Raw genomic sequence first — 18,370 nt, 5'->3', positions numbered from 1 at the left:
CTATTACAAACCCCCATGTGTTTTCAAAAATGACACAGCCCTTCCCCAGACTATGGTGGGGCTTCCAAATAACCCCAGTCTATTAAGTTGAAACCATTAAGTTATTTTAATAATTCACAAATGCCACATATTACCCTTCAATAATGTAGTTTGATCCTTTTACCCTTTCAAAACAACACCCTAAGGGTGTGTTTGGTTCCGTAAATCAAATGGCGTATGTATCGAATTTGGACATAATTCCTTTGAGAGACATTCTATTGAACAATCTTCAAAACAAAAAAATCGTTTGGTTACCCCAAAACAACATTTAAATACCGACTTATAGTTTCATCATAATGCCCAAAATGATGTAAGAGGACACGATTTTTAACATTATGACCAAATGTGTACAAAAATATAACCAGTTGTTCCACATGAACAGTATTACTGTCATACAAAAGACCACTCTCTCGTATCATATGACATAAGTTATACAATGCTTTTCCTGCTCATTCTTATCATGTCTCGACATGTCTTGCTAGTACCTCCCACGATTCTCTGTGTCTCAAAGCCATGGCAAGGCTCATTATGATAAGGTTGTTTACTTTAGGAAAGTTTCTTATACTATTCCACTGCTATAACGACAAAAGCAGCCACAAATATAATTACTTTCGTGTGCCTCTCATAAGCCTCATCGTTATCATCATCTCTATCCATTACTACGTAAATCTACATTTCAAAATTAGAATGCATTTCATTATAAGGGAAATGTCACAATCATTATAAGAAATGTTCCATCTTTCCTCAAAACATGATCAATCCACCCCCATCAAGCCTCATTATATCGAATTACCATTTGAAGAACAACTTATCACTATTTAATCAAATTATTGTAGATCTCATGGGAACACTTTGAAACAGTTACTTTGATAGTGGGTATACATAACAAACTTCAAAGAGGTAAAAGGAAAAAACTCAATTATCCCTCACATTATTCATCGGTTTTGCACATAGAAGGAGAGGCAAATATTATATCAAAAATACAATAAATCACAGAGAAGGATGTGCAAATATTATATCAAAATTACAATGATCCATAAGGTACTGAACATGTGAAACATGGTCAAAAGTACTATGATTCATAAGCCTGCAAACAGCAGTGGCTGCCAGGAAATGGCACATTATGCATGCCAGTAACAATAGTGGTTCTGGCTCTGATATGTCTATCTCATGGAGGTGTTCAGCTCCAATTTGGTTTGCTATTAGGTCTCACATTGCCATCAGTGCTGGATATTTTATTGATACAATTAATTTCCTTGGGGGAAAGATTATACTTATAATACTATACTTCTTGGGTTTGGCATTTAGAGGTTATATTTGTTAATTGGATGTATTCTCAAGGTGCTTTAATTCTACTTTTAAAAGGTTTGGAATGTCTATAAAGCACAGTTATTAGAAACCCCCCAAAAACGGTGGTGGGTGCTAATAACAAAGGTCAAAAACAATACATCTCAGCTCAACCATGGCATGCACTTAATAATTCAGTTCTAATCAGGGATATTTTGTCATGGCTAAAAAACTATCAAACAATCCATACAAACTGCAGTTTTAAATGAAAACACATGAGATCCAGTTCTTAATGCATTACTAGTCAATAACGAAGACAAAACCAAAACAAAATTTCATCTCTCTCTAAATCTGTAATGGGCAGTACATTATGGAACTATTTTAATCTCGTCCATGCTTCATGTACAAGATGCAGCAAGTTGTCAAATAAAGATTTTCTTTGTTCCGTCATATAACCTCTGAACACCCATATTTTGAGTTTGGATAAAAACCTTACAACTGCATTGTGATACATACTGAAAAGTAAAATTTTTAATCTAAATGGGTCACCCTTCTAAATGGGCATGAATGAGCTGGGATCAGCCGTGCCATGCTGAGACTGTATTGTACACACTGGGTTTCCACCAGGTCCTGGTATGATGTTGGTCACTCCAACTCGCCAAATAGTTCCTGCCATTACTGGGTATTTGATACTTATGTTGGAATTTCATTCAGATAAAAACCTAACCCTAATTTAAGAATAAGGTAAATGAATCTGCCAACAACGGATGCCAAGGAACTAAGGGTTGTAATATGCAAACACTGAGAAACAGATGATATATGTGATAAAAATAACTGTTATTCTTAAATAAGCAGAGAAGAGACCCATGTTTCTGCTTTAAGAAGTGAATTAGAGTACCAGAAACTGTAAGCATAGAAGAGACCCTCTCTCGGTTCCTCTTCTTCTCCCTCTCTAAATCTGTAATGGGCAGAACAGATGAACCCAAAACTCCAGCCTCTCTCTACAACCCCTCCTCACCCTCTTCTCTCCAAATCTTATACTTCACCTTCGATGGAAGAAAGCGGGAATGAATTAAATGACGAACAAAACCAGTACCCTCAGATCACCTTCAACCATGGCCAGAGGCGTTTCCAAGACCTCCCTTTCATGCTTCGTCTTCTCATGCACGAAGAATCAAATGAGGTAACTGATTAGGACCCTTTCATTTATGCACCATCTTAGACCAAATACTCAACCTATAGCTGCTAGACCTCCCTCCTAACAAACCCTAGTTCCTAAAATAGGGGGACGAAAAAACTCCAAATTTTCTCCACAGAAATAAGCCCTTTTGTATCTTTGAAAAAAACCTAAATTTCCAACATGTAATCTGCAAGATGGAGAAAGAGAGAGAGAGAGGAGCAAAAGGGTCGAGAAAAATACCTTGAAGGTGATTTGAGGAGTCACCGTTGGCTTCCTTTGTCGGTGGGAAGGTTTTCGATAGAGCTGGGGAGAGCGAGTAGTGATGGAGTCTCTGGTTTCCCGATTTTTGTTATTCTTCAAAGGATTACCCCTTTTATACTAAGTTCTAAAAAGGTCTATCAGATCTGAATTAACTATTGAGATAATAAATAGTCTATGAGAATTAGTGATTCTTTGGAAGTATGTGCCTCCCTAATGAATGTTAGTGGAACCAAACAAATCATAGAAAGAATTGTGATTCTACATAAAGTAAATCCTTAGATTTACACAACCAAACACGCCCCTAATATCAAAACATATCTCGTTTGTTCCCACATCATCCCCTTTCTTATCTCTTTCTTTTTCGGCAAACAGGCGAACAACAAATTGCGACTGTGACCTTCTACAAGTATCACCATCTCCTTTGCAGTAGAATCTATTGGTGATGAGAGGTGTTGTGAGTGATTTTGTGGCAGGCGGTGACCTTCCACAAGTATCAGAAGTGGTTGCCCAAGGATTTTCGATGATGACTTTCTTCGTTGGAGAAATATTTGATGTTTGCACTTTTCGATCTGAACTTGGTCTGGCCATCACCGATGGATGCTCGGTTGCCAATGGAATTAGATCCATCGGAAGAGGCAGTCGGTCTTTCGTTGGGTCGAATGCATACTGTGACACTCTCTGTCTAACATGCATTGGGTCACATGCATACTGTGATATTTCGTGTCTGGCATGTGCTGCTTTTAAGCCCATTACAACTCTATCTCTCTATCGTGAATGAGAAATTTGCACTTGTTAGTGAAAGTTGTGTTTACAACTGTATGTCTAGGGAAGTTATTGATTTTGCCCATCCCCTATATTGGAAGGTCCTGAAACCTTGTGTAACTCATGTCTTATTTCTGAATGAATTGACGTTTACCAAAAAAAAAACAAATTGCGACTTGTGAACAACTCAACTCATCTCTTTCTTCTTCAGAGAAGTTCAAGGAGTAACCGACCCTAACTGGCTATATTCAAGCTATGAGACTCGCTTTCTCAACTTCGAAAACTCATCCCCAACCTAAGAAAACCCCTTTGCCCTCTCATCTCTCGCTCAGATCCTCCATCAACTTTTCCTCTTCGAGAATTGTATCAACCAAAGCACCAACTGATTCCTTGAAATTCCATCCTTCAGTGAGATTCTCAAGATAGAGAAGTAATCTAAACCAATCTGTTAAAGTATTTCAGAAACATAAGGAATCCAAACTCCAAACTACCTCTAAAGCTTCTTTCGATAACCCAGATAAGGATTCCTTACAAAATTTCAGATAATTAAAAAAATCTTAAATGCTAAATTCTCATCTAACAAGGCCTACTCAAGCCCACCTGGGAAAAGGTTTAGGGTCAAAATCTGATACGACAGAATTTGTCACCCAATAAAGCGAGGACACATAGCATCCGAGGGAGGGACTTGTGTTGCCCATCCGATAGAGGCCCAAGGCTTCGAACCACGTGAGGAGAAGATTCCCAAGGAGGGATCCCCGAAACCCTAGGACGAGAAACCCTATAAGAGGGAACCGAAAAGGAACCTAGAGGAGGTACACCGACACCCACCAATACTCTTGTAAAAAATTGTTTTGTCGGTCACTAACTGGGGCATCGAAGGACTAATCCCGGAGATACCTCCGGGGCCCTCCCTTCTGTGCTTGTGCAGGGTCGGCTCATACGGATTTTCGGTAGTAACAGATTGGCGTCGTCTGTGGGAATGACAGTAATGGTGGGGAAAACCTACAATCGTAAGAAAACCAAAGCAGCGTCGAGTATAAACATGGATGAGGGGGAAGCTTCAGGAGGGCTCCCCCCCTCGATGGAAATCAGAGAAGAACAGGAAATTAATGATCGGGAAGGTTCCACGAGGGACTAGCTCTTGGTCAGATATTCAGTACATGGAGATAGTAATCTTCCACCCCCTCCTAGGGCGTAGGAATGTGACAAAAGAGCAGTTCGATGCCCTTCAGGAGAAGTATGACCGAATGGCAGAGACAATGAAGGAGGTCTCCAAGGCTATCTCTCAGAGGACCGACGGAGCACCGCGAGGCTCCCATGTCCAGCCAAAACGAGCCTAAGACGAGGGCCGGAGTAGTTCAGGATCGATAAGGTCTGGCCAAAATCCTCGAAACCAAGCCATGAGGGAAAGCCCTGCACCCAAAGAAAGGACATGGAGGGCCACCAGGGCTAGGCATGAGGGACTACGCCAAGGAGATGGATAGAGACGTGAGGACTCGGGGTTGAAGCAGATGATCCTAGACCTGAAAGATGAGATCCAAAAGGTAGTAGAAAACAAGACTAAAACTCGTGAGCCGGACCTCACTAATGACACGACTCTAGCCGATGAGGTCATGAGGGACCCCCTCTCGGTCGATTTTCGTCTACCCAAATATGACACCTACGACGGGTCTGGAGATCCCGTCGATCATCTGAAAGGCTTCAAGATTGCGATGCAGTTTCACTGAGTCTCGAAAAACATTATGTGTCGTGTGTCGCCTTTAACATTCAGAGGAGCGACAAGGTTATGGTGCAACTACCTGCCGACAAAATTGATTCACAGCTTCAACGATTTGAGTTACTTCTTCATGAGGGGATTCTCCAGTAGCCAACCCCTTCAGAAGACCACATTGAACCTGACCAATGTCAAACAATATGAAGGAGAGTGACTACGAAGCTACATGAAGCGCTTCCAGTAGGAGAAGATCACGATCAAAGGTTTGGACCCGAAAGAAGAGTTCACGACCTTGTTGGGAGGTGTCAAAGATAAAAAGCTAAAAAGGTCTTTGACGAAACATACACCGAAGAACCTAGCTGAGTTGAGGGCTCGGTGTGATAAATATATTCAGATTGAAGAAACCCTCCAAGCTGATGAGGAAGCTGAAGTGAAGACATGGAGTAAAAGGACCTCAAGAGATGATGACAAACCTTCCGAGGGCAAGAGACGAAAGTTTGAACGTGATCGGCCACCCAGTCTGTCGAACAAGTTCGAGAGATATGCACCCTTAAATCGAAGACGGACGGACGTGCTAACGTAGACAAAAGAAACTCCAGACACCGAAGTCATGAAGTGGTCTGGGAAGATGGGATGACATCCTGAGAGACGCAACATGGACAAGTATTTCCACTTCCACAGAGACCACGACCATGACACAGAAGATTGTTGGCACCTGAAAGGAGAGATCGAAGGAATGATCCGAAGAGGATACCTAGGTCAGTTTGTAGACTGTGAAAAGGAAGATGCCTAAGACGGCAATGACCACAGGGACAACCTCCAAAGAGACTGTAGGGGTCACCGTGAAAGAAGGGGGCAACCCGTAGGGGCAATCAGGAACGACAAAGGGATCGGACACCTGAAGAAGCTAACAATCGCCCCCGTGACGATCATAAAAGTCCAACTAAGGTTATAACAACTATCAGTGGAGGCCTAACCGCTGGAGATAGTTCCATCTCGGCTAGAAAAGAAAAAGCCTATGCGAGAAGCGTGCATGTGGCCGAATGGTCAAACAAGAGGGCAAGGACGGGGACGGTTATATCCTTCTCGGATGACGACCTGGAAAGGGTGCAGATGCCACATGACGATGCCCTGGTAATCACCATGACCGTAGCCAATTGTAGAGTAAAAAGGATCTTGGTGGATAACGGCAGCTCAGCTGATATCCTATTCCTTGAAGCCTTCCAGAAGATGGGTCTAGATAAAGGAAAGCTGAATAAGGTTGAACACCCGTTGCAAGGGTTCTCAGGTGCCCCGGTCAAAGTAGAATTGAGCTTCTAGTAAGGGCAGGCACTAGAGACCGCCAGGTAACAATTATGATCAACTTCCTGGTAGTAGACATCACTTCAGCGTACAACACCATACTAGGGAGAGTTGGCTTAAACTTATTAAAAGTTGTTGTCTCCACGCCACAACTCAAGATGAAGTTCCCAACTAAGAATGGGGTTGGGGAGTGTCGAGGCGATCAGGAGGCGTCCCGGAAGTGCTACGCCACCACCTTATGGGGAAAGGGAAAGGCGGGCGAAGCACTCCCGATAGAAGATCTACGCGATGAAACAAATTATCAGAGGGGAGAATGAGGAGCTGATACAAGTCGAAGCCGAAGAAGGGGATAGTACTCGCCAATTCCAAGTCAGGGCTATAATGCCAAGACAACAACGGAAAAAACTCATCTCATTCCTTTGAGAAAATTCTGACGTCTTCGCCTGGTCGGCCTCAGACATGTCTGGGATAGACCGAGAAGTAATAGAGCATCATCTGAGCATCGACCTGACTAAAAAGCCAGTATAGCAGAAGAAGAGGACCTTCGCCCCCGAGAGGTAGCAGAAGATAGATGAGGAGATAGAGAAGTTACTAGAAGCAAAGTTCATCCGCGAAATCCAAAACCCCGAATGGATATCCAATGTGGTTATGGTCCCAAAGGCAAAGGGGAATTGGAGGATCTGCATCGACTTCACGGATTTAAATAAGGAATGCCCAAAAGACAACTACCCCTTACCAAAGATAGACCTTCTCATCGACGCCACTTCGGGACATGAGGCTGCTGAGCTTTATGGACGCATACTCGGGATACAATCAGATCAAGATGTGTAAGGAAGACGTCTCGAAGACATCGTGACCTAGGGAGGACTTTACTACTACGAAGTAATACCCTTCGGACTAAAAAACGCGGGGACCACTTATCAAAGGTTAGTAAACAAGATCTTCAAGGGGATGATCGGCAAGACTATGGAGGTGTACATGGATGACATGCTAGTGAAAAAGCTTGAAAGCGAAACACCATATCTGAGACCTAGAAAAGGCATTCCAAGTATTAAGGCAATACGACATGAAGCTGAATCCAACAAAGTGCGTGTTCGGAGTAGCATTGGGAAAGTTTCTCGGCTTCGTCGTTTTGGAGAGGGGAATCGAAGCCAATCCGATAAAGATACAGATCATTCGAGATATGAGGTCACCACAGAATGTGAAGCAAGTCCAGGAGCTCACAGGTAGAGTCGCCGCCCTAGGACGGTTCATGTCTCGGTCAGCTAATAAGTGCTTCATTTCTTTAAAACCTTTAAAGGGTAAAAAAAGTTCGAGTGGACAGAAGAGTGCAAAAAGTCCTTCGAACTATTGAAAGAGTACCTAACGATGCCCCCACTACTGACGAAGCCAAATACGGGGGATACCTTATAGTTATACCTAGTTGTATCGACAGTGGCAGTGAGTGCGGAACTGATAAAGGAAGAAGGAAGACAACAATAACCAATATATTACATTAGCCGAACTCTTTTGGACGCAGAAATGAGATACAGAAAGGTGGAGAAAGTAACATACACCCTGGTAATAGCGGCAAGAAAGCTAAGGCCCTATTTCCAATCGCATACGATGTGTGTGCTCACAGACCAACCTCTGAAGAAGATATTACAGAGGCCAGATATGTCCGGCCACCTAGTAAACTGGTCCATAGAATTGGGAGAATTTGACATCCAGTACAAGCCAAGAACCGTAATAAAAGCACAGGCTCTAGCGGACTTCATAGACGAGACAATGCTAACAGATGAACCCCAGGAGTCTGTTGAGTCTCGGGCAGAAAGGACTTGGACATTGTATGTGGATGGTGCATCCAACAGCGCGGGAAGCGGTGCTGGGATCATACTTGTTAGCCCTGAAGGATTCAAAATCAAGTATGTAATACGGTTCGACTTCGATGCCTCCAACAATGAAGCTGAGTACGAAGCCCTAATAGCCAAAATAAATCTGGCCTGGGCCTTGATGGTACAAGAGTTAGTAGTGCACAGTGACTCACAGCTCGTGGTGCGACAGGTGAATGGAGACTATGAAGCCAAGGAACAAAGAATGGTCGAGTACTTAAAGACAGTGCGAGAAAAAGTAATAGCCTTCAAGGAGTTCGAGGTAAGACAGGTGCTGCGGGTAGAGAATGCCAACGTAGATGCACTGTCACAATTGGCCACCTCTGACTTCACAAACCTTAGATGATTGGTGTATTTTAAAGTATTACCCCAACCAAGCACCGAAGAACCTCGGGAGGTATTACCTATTGTCAAGTACGGCCCTAGCTAGATGGATGCCATAATCGAATACCTGAAGGAAGGAACACTCCCCAAGGAGAGGGATGAGGCAAGGAAGGTACGAATGTGGTCAGCACGGTTCCTATTGAAGGACGAGATGCTATACAAAATAGGGTTCACCACACCGTACCTCAAGTGCCTGAACCCTGTCGATGGTGAGTACGCACGCTGAGAAGTACATGAAGGATATATGGTCAACACCTGGGAGCCCGAGCCTTGGCCTATAAAGTGCTGAGGCAGGGCCTGTTCTAGCAGACCATGAGGAAGGACGCAGAATCGTTCGTCAAGAAGTGTCAAATGTTTGCCCCCATCCTATGGCAGCACTCTACTAGGCTTTCCTCCCTGTCAAGCCCGGTACCATTTGCCATGTGGGGAATGGACATCCTGAGCCCGTTCCCCCTGGCCATGAGGCAAAGAAAGTTTATAGTGGTGGTGGTAGACTACTTCACGAATTGGGCAGAAGCCGAAGCATTGGCTACGATATCAGAAAAGAATGTAAGAGACTTCTTTGACAGGACGATAGTCTATTGATTCAAAATCCTTGGGTGGTGGTAACGAACAATAGAACTCAGTTTGCCAACCTAACTTTTAGCTTGTTTTGTGATGCCCTCGGCATTGACCACAGGAAAACATCTGTCGGTTACCCATCGACCAACGGACTGACAGAGGTAACTAATCGTATCATGCTCCAAGGAATAAAGAAGAGACTGGATGATGCCAAAGGGTTATGGGCAGAAGAGTTATACAACATCCTCTGGGCTTACCGAATGATTGAGAGATCAGACACCAGAGAAACACCCTTCATTTTAACCTACGGCACCGAAGCTGTACTCCCAGTGGAGGTAGGAGCCGTAACCCATCAGATCCAGTATTACAATGAAGAAGAAAACAATAAAGGACTCCGAGATAATTTAGACCTCTTGACTGAAGTCAGAGACACCTCGCAAGAAAGGATCTCCGCCTATCAGCAAAAGGTTACGAGGTATTACAACTCCAAAGTTTGAAGGAACGAGTTCAGAATGGGTGACCCTGTCCTCAGAAGGGCAGAGATATCAGACCCGAGGCATCAAGGAAAGTTAGCTCCAAATTGGGAAGTTCCTTATAGAGTCTCGAGGATAATACGACCAGGGTCCTATCGCCTGGAGACTACAGGGGAGAGAAAAGGTACCCCGATCATGGAACTCGAATAACTTGAGGAAATTCTACCAATAGAAGTAGCATGCACACTTACATTTACATTTCGTAATTTTTTTCCCTAAGCACTTCCAAGATGTAGCTCTCCATCCCAAACACTCCAAAGGATTTTCATTTCATAAATATATGAGCTGGCTTACTACAGTTGCTTCCTGATAGTTACTAGTATAAGGCACTTCCTTCGGTTGGGTGCTAGGGCTGAAGCCGAAAAAACATAATCAAAAGAATAACCTTAGTTGAGAGCTCAGGCCAAGGCAGAGTAGACCTGACCGAGAACCTTAGATAGGACCTTAGTTGAGAGTCGACAACGGATAGGGGTTAGGATGGAAGCACCTGCTGTGGGGGCTGAATGAAGACACCCTGAGGTGCGAGGGAGCCTCGGCCTTTATTCCCCCACCGTCGAACTAATGACTCAACAAGACCGAACCTTGTGATAAAGGGCTCCCACCACTTGAATGAGAGCTTCGGCATTTATACCCCACCTGTAGGCCAAAGATCTGGAAAATACCTTCGGATTCGGAATCGGTCTTCGGGATTGCTAAAAAAAAAGGGCAAAAGGTGAATCGATAAGACAAATCTCAACAAAAAGCATTTCATTCATAGAGACGCCCAAAGGCCAGAATTACATGAAGGTGCCCGAAGGCCAAAATTACATGAAGATGCCCAAAGGACAAAATAATATAAAAAAAAGACTATGTTACAAAGAGAAGCCTCATGGAGCGTCTGCGGGAGGGATAGCCTCGTCCCCGGCATGGTCTCATGAGAAAGAGGGACCTCATGAGGAACCTGGACCCCCTCTCCCTCATTGCTGCTATCCTCGCCATCTGCAACCTCTGTGGCAACAGGAGCTGCATCGACGTCCTCCTCGAAGGATACCTTGGGATGATGTTCGAGGACCCAGTCTAGAACATCGATGGTGCCCATGATGAATCCGGGGGTGATCTTATACTTTACCACCTCCCGAAAGTCCTCAAACGACTTATAGCTCTCAATGGCTCAGGCTTCAGCCTCCCTCAGCTTCGCGACCATCTACACCTCCAGTTCTCTGAGCTTCCAATTGCTCTCCTGCTGTGCGCGGAGGAGGTTGGCCTCCAGATGTTCCACTTTCTCAAGGAGGACTGTGCGCTCCTTGTTGAATGCCGATTTTTCACACTGGGACACCTCGAGGTCCCTAGCTAGGGCTTCGGCTCGGAGAGTCAGCTGGCCGACTTGGTTCTGATCCTGAAAGAGATCAACAGTTAGAAAAAAAAAGGAAAAAATTAATAAAGGCCGAAGGCCGAAGATTACTACTGCCATAAACACGCAAGTGCTTGTAATCATGGCCTTGGTCCCTTGGCTTTGGGCCTTGGTCGCGTCTCCTGGCAGGCTCCCCTTCTGGACGAGCTCTCGAGCAACCTGCCCAATGGAAAGTGTCTCGCCCTCCTTGATGGACCACCGAGGGATGAACCCGACTTCGGCTCGAGAATGACTACCTCTCAGGCTTCGGAAGTCAGCACCAGGGGAGGAGGCTCTCAGAGGGGATGGGTCGCTGCTTGGGGCCTCCAGCCCTTGAACGGCCTCGGCTGTAGGGTCTTTGGATCTAGGCTTCTTCCTTGGGAGGGCATCGGAAGTCGAAGCCCCTCTTTTCTTACCTTTCTTTAGCTGCCTCTGCTAGGCGTCTTGGGCCCTGGCCTCCTTCAGCTGGGCCTATCTCTCGACCACGATAGCTCTGGCTTCTGCTCTTGAAATTGCACTGCAACAAAGAGGGTCAAGATCAGTACGAGAATGCTAAATCTGAAGCAAAAATTGTGCAAACCTAGGACTCACCCGGGCTAAGCCCGAACAAGAACAGGAAGGCATCTGACTGGAGGCTACTGGACTCGACAGGCCGATGGAGGGCTTTGTCCTTAGCCATCGACAGTGACTCTGCATCTGTCCCCAAGATGGTAGGTGCAGAGTTCACGTCCTTCAGGTCTGGGATGTCCCAAGTATTATTGAAGGGCAACCCTTCGGACACCCTCACAAAAAAGAACTTCAACTTCCAACTGTGTATCGAGGTTGGGTATTGGTTCAAAAATCGGAGGTCTTTCCTAGGACAGAAGTAGTACCGGCATGAGTCCCCTTTACTGGAACCAAGAGACATACAGTTGAGGAAGAGAGGAAGGGAGAGAGGTCTCCCCATCTGAGAGAAGAAGATGATGAAACTGAGGACTTACCTCCACCTGTTCGGGGTCAGTTGGGCTGGAGAGATACTATAATGCCAAAACACCTGGCTGAAGAAGGGGTGAAGGGGAAGCCAAAGCCCGGCCTTGAAGGCATCTCGATAGAAGCAAAGCTCTTCAGGATTTCGGTAGCTTGCTCTATCTTCGAGCCTTGGTATCTGAAGGACAAACTCCTCCGAGATACTATATGACGCGTGGAGCTCCATTAGCTCCTCCTCAGTCATGGTCGAAACTATATTCCTAGCTTTGACCTCGAGGGACTCGTTTGCCTGGGCCCTGGAGTCGAGAAGCCCCTTCCTAATACCTCCACCACTCATGTCACTGGCGATAGAGGACGAGGAGACATCTGAAGATGTGGATGTGGAGGACGAGTCCGAGGACATCCCTTGGACCTGACCGGGACTCCGACACCTAGAAACTGTGCCCTCGGATGACAAGAGGCCACTACCTAAAGAGTTAGACATAACTTACTTCTAAATGATTGGCCGAACTGAAGATCAGAGGAAAGTTAAGGATGAAGGACAATGGGTCAGAGAAATGAGTAGAAGATGACAAAATGAGAGAAAATGACACTATTTGTAGGCAACAGTGTGTCGTTACGACTCTCCAGCCTCATTAAATGCAATACACGTCATCTACGTGGGGTTCCCGAAGTACACTCGAGCAAAGCGCATGAGCATATCGCCACGCATGGATTCAAGCAAACCTGACCGAAGGTCACAACCTCGGTAGGGGGCTCAGGCAAAGGCGGGGCAGACCTGATCTCTGTTAGTTAAAACGGAAATGGCAAAAAAACATTGTTTGGTACGGGCATGTTTTAAATGGATCAAAACGTGAATAAGACTGTCAAAAATACGGTCAAATACGAAAAAAATGGGGAAAAATAAAAAATGGACGGTACGTGTTTTAAACGTTTATATTTAAATAATACGGTGTAAAAAAAGGACAATATATAGACATAAATTGACATAATAATTCTCTAAATACTTGGAAAAAAATCAAAATAAATATAGATAATATTCATATTTCAATCCAAATTCTAAACCTATTATATCATGAAATAACATCGAAAATATATCCATCCAAAGATTAATATAAGATCCAGAATACACCATTCAAATATCCAAAATACATCATTCAAATATCCAAAATCATCATCCAAACTACATAATCCAAAATGTATCATCCAAATTACATCATCCCATTTCCTTAAAAAAAAAAGCACAAATGTATCATAATATAGAATTAGGTTGATCATGAATAGGTTCAACATATGTCTCTTCAAGTCTCTCTGTCTCCAACTTAATGTTTACATCAGGCAAGTCACCAAGTTTCTCTAGGTTAATAGGTTTTGTATCCTGAATTGCTCGGCTTTCATACTTCTCCTTCATCAAAGAATTCATTCTAATATATACTAAATCTTCTAACATTTCTGAAGTTAATCTGTTCCTCTTCTTTATTTGTGCTGCGTCCCAAGCACTCCAATTCCTCTCACAAGGAGAGGAACTACAAGATTGGCTTAAGATTCTGCAAGCAACCTTCTGAACCACAGGAAGATAACGACCCATATATTCCCACCAAATCCCTACAAATTAACACAAGTAAACACATATAAGGATGATATACAAATAGAAATATAAACTTAATTAACTAACAGACTTACTTGGATGGTTAGTTTTCATTAAAGACTTTCCTGTGATATTGAACAAATTTGGGCTCCTCATTCGATACTCAACCATTTTTGTAGTGAATTGCTCACGATCTTCTAGAGGAACCATGGTTGCCACAATACATTCTTGAGCTTGCACAACTGTACTTGTCTCAATAAAAAGTCCACCATCAAACAAATTATTAGGATTTAAAGCTGCAGCAAGCACGTGAACAGGATGAATTATATTCTTTTCCACCCTTGTATTAAACAAATCCAATATGGTAAAGTACTTTACTCCATCACTCTCCTTTAACTTCCTTAATTTTTCTTTTGCCCTAACAGTTGCTTCATACAAGTAACATGCAGTGGAACCATCTGAATCAACAAGGCGAAGAATCCTAATGAGAGGATCCATAAAAGCAATAACCTCCTTTGCCTCTTCCCAGAATATATCAGATTGAATTATCCTGACAATCTTTAATGCTATTTCAACTCTATTGCAATGGAAGCCTCTCCATTCAGATGATGCAACCAATAGCCTTAACTCATTCTCAACTACAATAAGAGATTGGAGCATTAAAAAATTAGTAGCAAACCTTGTCTTGCAAGGCTGCTTAATCTCTTTGTCATTTGTGAATTCCCTCATTAAGGCTATAACAGCTGTGTGCTTGTGCATATAATCCACTACATGTTTACCATCATCAATAATTTTTCTCATCCATCTAACATGCTTATGGATATCCTTTAAAAGCAAATTAATCCCATGTGTAGTACAATTTGTCCGATACATGTGAGACCATTTTCCAATCAACATATCACCACAACAATTATAGTTAGCACCATTATTTGAAACAAATTGCACAACATGTTGTGGTCCAAACATTTCAATTACATTAGATATTTCTTTAAAAAGATATCCAGCAGTAATACTATTTGAACCACATTCAATACACTTCAGGAATACAGCCCCACCAGGAGAATAAGCTATCACATTGATCCAAGACCTCTTCTTTAGGTCAGTCCAAGAATCAGACATTATTGTGCAACCTGTGCCACCCCATGTTGACTTTATGTTGCTCACATATTCCATGATCTCTACCTTAGCTTCAGGAATCAAACGGGTACGAAGAGTAGAGTACCTAGGAATAACAAAACCCTAACCATAGGTATAAGCACCTTTCATCATTTAAATAAAAGATTCTGTCTGAATATTGAAAGAAATGTTATTCTTAACAACAAAATTCTTCTATCATCTTTTCTAATGACTTCTTATCTTGTTTAGCAGCCAACTCTACCATTGTCGTTTGATGAATGCTCCTGCCATGAGAATTTGTGGAGCCAATTCCACTTTCTAGGGTCTCATTCGTCCTTTTCTTTTTAGATGCACTTAAATTCATTTCTCCACTGGCTTCAGCTTGAACATGGTCAGGGACTTTAGTACAAATTTGAACATCATGGCCAGTCAAGCAAGCCAAATGAGCCTTCACTCGAGTAACACTACCAGAGTAGTTAAGTTCACAATAATTGCATTTAAAACGGCTCGGCCCAAGTTGTTGTATATGTTCCCAAAACTTATCCTTTTTTCTAACCATTTTTCAATAATATCAAGTACCTACATAATATGCAATCAACTATTTATTCAAATTTAACATATATGATGAGTACATATGAGAATTGAGAATAAAGAATTAACGATTAACAATCAAATATTTATTCAGATTTTAACATACATCTTCACAACAAATCCATGCCTAAAGAGTAATTCCCAAACACCTAATGTAGCATAAAATATTACTCGGATTATGTATAGGGGCAGGAATAGTTCCCTGAGTAAAAAATCAGTAGTTCCCTTAAGTAATCCAAAAAAGAATTCAACACAAGCTAGCATAGAATAAAACAACTTCTTTTCATAATCCATTGTACACATCACTGTTGCAGTATTGGAATCGTTGTGTCGTCTTCTTTGAATTCATAAGAAGAAAGTTGGAGTCTTTTTTGTATACTAAATTGTGGAACAAAGTGATTCTAATTTACCAAATAATTTCTGCAATTGAACAGAGAGAACCCTTTTCTCCTATATAACCCAGAAAAAAATAAAAAGAAGAAAGGAAAAGAGTAAAGTTAGAACAATACTAGTTCTATATAAGGAACAGTTGGTAAATTCTGTGTGTAGAGGGCACAGTTTATGATTTTTAGACGGAGTTATAATAATATACAAACAAAAATCTTTTAAATTCAGTTGGCTAAATAGAAGAAGGAAAAACAGGGAGTTTCTTTATTCTTGACTTGGTACCCAGGACCAGGAGGACTGCCGATTGTCGATGATCTCCCTTTCATTGGTACCAAGCTCCACTAGAGTTTCGCCAAATTGGCTGAGACCTATGGTCCCATCATGAAACTCCGATTAGGAGCCAAGGTATGCATCATGGTGACTTCACCATCTCTGGCAAAGGAGGTCTTTAAAGATCACGATTCACGACACCATATTCGCCAACCACGACGTGTTAGCGGTGGGGGCTATTGCTAGTTACGGAGGCGTTGACATAGTCTTTTCACCTACGGTTACCATTGGCGGATGCTCCGAAAGGTTTCCGTCTCGGAGATGCTAAATCACAAGAGGCTATGTATAGTCTCTGGCGGAATTATTCCTTGCATTATATAACAACCATTTAACCAGATCAAAAAATAAAGAAATCAAAAAGGAAAAAAAATCAAAAACCTCTTTCTGCAACAATAGAAACAGGGGTGAAGTAGAATCCCGTGTTTGCGCTCATCCTCCGTCGTCCATCGTCCGTCGTTCGTCGTCTGTCGTCCGTCGTCCGTCGTCTATCATCCGTCATCCGTCGTTTGTCGTCCGTCGTCCGTCGTCCGTCATCTGTCATCCGTCATTCGTTGTCTGTCATCCGTCATTCGTCGTTCATCGTCTGTCGTCCGTCGTCCACCGTAGTGAGGTGAAGTTGAGCTCAAGTCCAGTACTCCAGTGTTTGCGCTCGTCATGAGGTGTTTCCACTGGCCGTCATCGTGAGGTGTTTCCACTGGCCGTCATCGTCGTGGATCATAGAGACGTAGACTCCGATGGTCGTTGGGAGAGAAGAAGAGAGGAAGTGAGAGAATGGTTTGGCAAGTTAGGGTTTGAACTTTGAAATGAAAGATTGGGATTTGGGAATGGGCTGAAATTGAATGGCTGAGAATGGCGTGAAGAATGTGTAGTGAAAGTTTTAATTATTTTTTTAATATCCATTTTTTTACTATTAAAAAAATGGATACGCATTTACAACACTTTTAAAACTTCAAATATCCCCGTCCCTGTTTTTTACCGACTTTCTGTGGACAGTTCGACAAACGGCGTTTAAAACGTCAAAAAAATGGTTCGGCATTTAAAACGTAAATAATCTAACAAAGAACCTGACCAAAGGTCATAACCTCGGTAGGGAGCTCAGGCCAAGGCCGAGCATACTTGACTGAAGGTCACAACCTCTGTAGGGAGCTCGAGCCAAGGCCAAGCAGACCTGATCGAAGGTCACAACCTCGGTAGGGGACTCAGGCCAAGGCCGAGTGGACTTGACTGAAGGTCACAACCTCGGTAGGGGGCTCAAGCAAAGGCTAGGTAGACCTGACCGAATGTCATAATCTTGGTAGGGGACTCAGGCCAAGGCCGAGTGGACCTAACCGAAGGTCACAACCTCGGTAGGGGACTCAGGCCAAGGCCGAGTGGACCTGACCGATGGTCACAATCTCGGTAGGGGACTCAAGCCAAGGTCGAGTGGACCTAACCGAAGGTCACAACCTCAGTAGGGGACTCAGGCCAAGGTCTAGTGGACCTGAACGAAAGTAACAATCTCGGTAGAAAACTCAGGTCAAGGTCAAGTGGACTTGACCGAAGGTCACAACCTCGGTAGGGGACTGAGGCAAAGGCCAAGCAGACCTGACCGAAGGTTGCAACCTCGGTAGGGAGCTCAACCAAAGGCTGAGTGAACTTGACCGAAGGTTGCAACCTCGGTAGGGAGCTCAGCCAAAGGCTGAGTGAACTTGACTGAAGGTCACAAACTTGGTAGTGAGCTCAGGCCAAGGCCTAGTGAACCTGACCGAAGGTCAGAACCTCGATTAGTGTCTCAGGCCAGGACCTAGCATAACTAACCGAGAGGCCGTGTTTTCAAGAAGAACGCTGAAGTCGAAGGTTGAAGGGGCACTCAAAAGAGAAATTAGGTAGTTACTCCCACTAAAGAGCCTCCTAGTGGAAGTAAGGGGCTGCTAATATGATAGAATTTGTCACTCAATAAAGCGAGGACGTGGCATCTGAGGGAGGGACACGTGTCGCCCATCCGATAGAGGCCACAAGGCTTTGAACCACATGAGGAGAAGATTCCCAAGGAGGGATTCCCGAAACCCTAGACCGAGAAACCTTATAAGAGGGAACCGAAAAGGAACCTAGAGGAGGTACGCTGACACCCACCATTACTCCTGTAAAAA

At 43.5% G+C, this 18,370-nt stretch overlaps 1 long non-coding RNA gene across 1 annotated transcript; it reads right to left on the bottom strand.

Moving 5' to 3' along the window:
• Window positions 1-336: 336 nt before the first annotated feature.
• Window positions 337-2,840, bottom strand: LOC122062706. The gene is made up of 2 exons (XR_006135064.1): window positions 2,747-2,840; window positions 337-708 (listed from the first exon to the last, which is right to left on the bottom strand). It is a non-coding gene; the product is annotated as an uncharacterized LOC122062706 (long non-coding RNA).
• Window positions 2,841-18,370: the final 15,530 nt, after the last annotated feature.

The sequence above is a fragment of the Macadamia integrifolia genome, unplaced genomic scaffold (assembly GCF_013358625.1).
Source record: "Macadamia integrifolia cultivar HAES 741 unplaced genomic scaffold, SCU_Mint_v3 scaffold1091, whole genome shotgun sequence".
Classification (NCBI taxonomy): Eukaryota; Viridiplantae; Streptophyta; class Magnoliopsida; order Proteales; family Proteaceae; genus Macadamia; species Macadamia integrifolia.
This window is presented reverse-complemented; position numbering and strand designations above follow the sequence as displayed.